This window comes from Mus caroli, unplaced genomic scaffold, assembly GCF_978045245.1.
Source record: "Mus caroli unplaced genomic scaffold, Mus_caroli_1 scaffold_7, whole genome shotgun sequence".
In the NCBI taxonomy this organism is placed as follows: Eukaryota; Metazoa; Chordata; class Mammalia; order Rodentia; family Muridae; genus Mus; species Mus caroli.
The window spans coordinates 53763544-53768620 of NW_028227262.1; positions in this window are offsets into that span (position 1 = coordinate 53763544).

A 5077-nucleotide genomic window follows, 5' to 3' on the forward strand; every position below is an offset into this window, starting at 1 on the left:
CCAGTCCTTTATAGAGGGGAGGACAAGGCAGCAGGAGGACGAGGCAATACAGCTAGGGACTGCATGTGAGTCCTCCGAGCTCTTTCCATGGGATTCCTCCTCAGGCTTTAGCTGTGTTTCTGGAAACCAGCCATCACAGGCCACAGCATCCTTGCTCTCTCTGAGATTTCTCCGATCTTCTGTTCTCTTGGGGCACAAAGCTTAAGAGACACAGGAGAGCTGGGCCATGATGGCACATGCCTTTAATCCCAGCACTAGGGACGCAGAGGCAGGCGGATTTCTGAGTTCGAGGTCAGCCTGGTCTACAGAGTGAGTTCCAGGACAGCCAGGGCTACACAAAGAAACCCTGTCTCGAAAAGCCAAGAGAGAGGGGGCGGATATAAAGTTATGGAACTAGCTACAACGCAGAGGGTGGGCTCGGGTCCCGGAGTTTCTATCTGAGAGATGAAAGGTGACGTTTCTTGACTCAGCACAGAATTGTGAATATTAGAAAGGTGACATGGAATGTGTCCCTGAATATCTCCCTTCTTTGTACAAAAGATAAACTGAAGGGCTCGGTTTTAGCCTTCACCCAGCATGCACAGGACACTGAGTTCTGTCTTTGCACCAAAAAGAAAAAGAAAGACTGGAAGGAAGAAGAAAGAAATTGTAGTAAAATTATTATTATTAGTAGTAGTAGTAGTAGTATTTGATCTTCTTATATGAATGCTTAGGGTTTAGCCAGAGAGCCAAATCTGTCCGCATCCATTCATGTAGTGGCCTATGGTGGATTCAGTATTGAGTAGCTATGACAGAGACTATAGAGCTACATAACAGAAAAGCATTTACTATGTCGTCTTCACACATATACACGCCTCAACACAGAGGCGGAGCGAGGAAGGAGAGGAAGCAGGAGCTTGCTAACCCTTTTCAACGATGGAAATGGTTCACTGTACCTATAGATTATACAAGGCTTTAATTGTCTGAAACATATTTCCCCCATATTTAGTGTTTACTTTTAAAGGAGACCCCCCCCCCAGGATAGGCCTCCTTATACAACTCTTCCTATGAGAGACTAGATGGGACTCAGTCAGTAAAGCACTTTACATGCATGAGGACTTGGATTCAGATCCCCAGTACCTACAGAAAAGCTGGGTGCTGTGCTGAGTACCTGTCATTCTAACACTGAGACAGCACTGACAGGATCCCAGGGACTCTTTGGCTATTCTGTCTAGCTAAATCAGTGTGCTCTATACTCAGTGAAGGGAAAATATCTATCTATCTATCTATCTATCTATCTATCTATCTATCTATCTATCTAGTAGAGAGCAATAGATAGGCCTATCCTATGTGAGCATTGAGGCTTCATAGGCTGGGGTCCTGGATGAATAAGAAGAAACTGAGCTAAGGGCCTGACATAGACCTCCGGGCTCTACACACATGAACACACATATGCACATGCACCTACAAATGCACATGTGCACACAAAGGTCTACATGTCATACATCTTTGGAAACATGGAAGTTTTATCCCCTCTTACATCATCTCTTTTTCTTTAGTTTCTCCTACCTGCCCCTCCCTCCTCTTTCGCAGTCTTTCTCCTCTCTCCCTGTACTCTTTCCCATCATCTTTCCCTTCTTATATTTCTATATCCCCAGTGAAGAGAAGCTTAATAAAAACTAGTAAGACCCACAAGATAACAGCATGGTATCATATTACACACCAACATATTTCTGTAAAAGACAGGCTGGGTTTGTCATGACATTACAGACACACCTCAACCCCTGGCAGGTTTGGATCCCATAATCCCAATATCAGCTGAAAATACTAGATTCAAATATGCATCCCGTACCCCTAATCTATCAAGTACCACTGTGTGTTCCAAAACACCCAATGTTACTCTACAACTACACAAAACGTGTCACTCAATGCCTATTTTGTAATAGGGTTCATTTAAGTAATTCATTGAAAATTTAAAGCTTTTAAATCTGATGTAAAATTTCACCTGAGTGCTTATTAATTCTGCATCATCATGAAGTTTAAAACCTCACAATCAGAATCATCATAAGTCATTTGTCTTACAAAATGTCTCTATCTGTTTTACAAAATGGCTTTTCCCAGGACTCTGAGAGATTCAGACACTAAGTAGAATGCATTGAGTGGGCACACAAATCTGTTGTTTCCACTAGCTCATTATAGTCAGAAATGGCTGTGGCTCAGACCTGATCCTCAACCTATCTGTCTGCACTATTGTTCATGCTTCCTTTGCCCCAAAGTGCAGCTGGCAGAATAAGGATTGAGAGGTCACAGCAACCTCCTCTTTCCGTAAATTGTCCTGAAGTTCCTGCACCCTAGACACTAGTTTCTAAAGAGCCAGAAACACCTTCACAGAATGAGAAGAGGGTTTCCAGAGTGCAGGTTAACAGTGTATCAACCCTCCATGTCCTTTATGCCAAGTTATAAAAGATGGGAAGCTCACACACATGCCTATCACACAGAAAAAGGCTCTAGATGTGTGGTTCTCAACCTGTGGGTCCCAACCCTTGGCAAACCTCTTTCTCCCAAAATATTTATCACCATAAATATTGATTCGTAACAATAGCAAAATTGATGTTATAAAATAGCAAGGGAAAAATTTTTATGGTTGGAGGTCACTGAAACCTCAGAAACTATATTGAACAGTTGCAGCATGTAGAAGGTTGAGAACTACTGCTCTAGACAATTATTACATGGTATGTAAGACCTGGATGCAGGTTAAGACCACAATGCTACCTTACAGACACCTTTAAAATCCTACAAAGTGCTGGCTCCCTTCCATAGGCATCACCACACACACAAGCTATTTCTCCAAGCACTGTCTTATCATGATAGTACTGTGGAGTTTTTAAAATCCACTCTGGTACCCTGGAACTTTTTCTAGAATGCTTGCTTAGTGCTTAGTCTCCTTAACGCTCTCTCGGGGTTGGCAAGAGACCCTCATCTTCCTAGTTTACTAGGGTAGAGAAACACACATATCCTGATTCTCCTCTCAATGATTTGAGCAAATTTTCTCTGGGTTCCATTACTACTATGCTGTAAAGGCAAGTTACAGTCTGTCACCAACAAATTTGGGAATCCCTGGAGGACAGCCACTTCCTCAGCCTGTGCCACCTCACCTCGCACAAGCCTATTGGATAGCCTGGTTGATGTTGAATGGGTGTACCAATTAGTTCACTATTCAGAGAAGGAACAAGAGCTGCCCTTTATTTTGTGGCACCCTCAAAGCTAGGCAGGATGGACGAAGAGCATTTCTCAAGCCTGGGGGCAGTGGGGGAGAGCAGCCTACACAGCTGCTTAGAATTTTGCTTGTGTGGCAGTGGCTTTGGGCCAAACTGTTGCACTTTCTGCAGACTCAGCCCCATCCACAGACATTTTCTGGCCCAAAGTTCCTTGCTCAGATGTTTCCCGCCACTCTGACTACATTTGTCCCAAACATGTCACTTTATGGGTTGAAGAAAATACAAGATCTTGGGGAAGAGGGGAAAAAAGGGGGGCTTTGTTAGACAAGATGATTCGTATCTCTGCTCACCATCATGAGGGTTGTGTGGGCCTCTTTTAGAGTCGTCTTTTTTTTCCTATGAAGAGCAAAACACATCGGGGTAGGTGGGCAAAGTGGTGGTGAGCTTTAAATGAAACACTCTGACCTTCGGAGCCTGGCTGGCCCTCTTTCCCCAGCCCGGTGGCAGTGTGGCTGAGCCACACTTGTTGCCATCTGTTCCGCAGCTGCTGAGCCAAGGAAAGGGGCAGGGATCTTTCCTAGCAACAGGGATGCATGGCCTGGGTTGCTTACACGGCATCTGGCACTTGTTTCTGTGAGCACTCAGGCTATTTTCAAGTAAGCCCCTGAGATCTTTTTTTTGCTTCCAAAGAAAAACATTCTCTACATTCCCATCTTCAGTTGGGCATAAAGATGGGAGCATTCCCTTTGTCTCTAAGCCTGGTGGTTTTGTTCAACTCAACAAATGTCTGTTGAGTTTCTGCCACGCGGCACAGTAGACCCGTAGGAGGAGTGAGGTCGGAGCTGCCGTGTTTCTCGCCTTCAAGGAGGCTGTGTCCTACCAAAGGGGATCATTACAGTACAATAAAATAGGTACAGGTTAAATTGAAGTACTAAAGTGCTATAGAAGAGAGAATAATAACTCTGCTGTGGTTGCAAGAGAAGTTTCTTTTTCAGTATCTCTTAAATCCTTTTCAGGTTTCACAATACAAGAGATTGACAAAAAATCTTCACTAATAGAGATGTTTACATGTTTTATTACAAAATTTTTAATAACTTATATACCTACATTAAGTACCATTTGTTGTCATTGCATATGTGTTATGTGATAGGTAGTCTGCTGAAAGATTTATAAAGTACCTCATTTATTTCTTATGGTCATATACAGACATATGTGTGTATGTGTCTTCTTTATTTCTTTGAAATGGGGTCTCTCCCTGAACCTGAAGTTCATCCATTCTGCTAGGCTAGCTGGCCAGCTATCTCCAGAAATTCTCTTGTCTGCCTCCTCAGTGCTATGATGACTGCATATGCCACCAGGCCTGGTAAAAACTCAGGCATTACACTGTTGCAGCTGGCACGGTACCTACTGAGCCATCAATCCTGAAAAAACACATTTTAAATTTACTACGCACAGGCTTTGATGATTAACTTAGAAGTGTTTCTATTTAGGGAAGAAAAAAACCTCAATATAATTAAAGTGTTAGTACCACTCAGAGGGTGTGTTCTAGGGATGTGAGTCAGCATAACAGGGAGATAGCGGTATATCAGTGTTTATCACTACCATGTTCACAACAGCCAAAACTGTAAGATAGCCTAGGTGCCCAACAACAGGTGGATGGGTAAAGATAATATGGCTTCTCTACACAATGGAATTTTATCTGGCTTTAAAGAAGACATGTATGGAACTGGATATCATCATGCTAGGTGTCCTAGTGTTTTACTGCTGTGAACAGACATCATGACCAAGGCAACTCTGTAAGTAAAACATTTAGTTGGGGCTGGGCTTACAGGTTTAGAGGTTCAGTCCATTAACATCAAGGTGGGAGCAAGGCAGCCTCC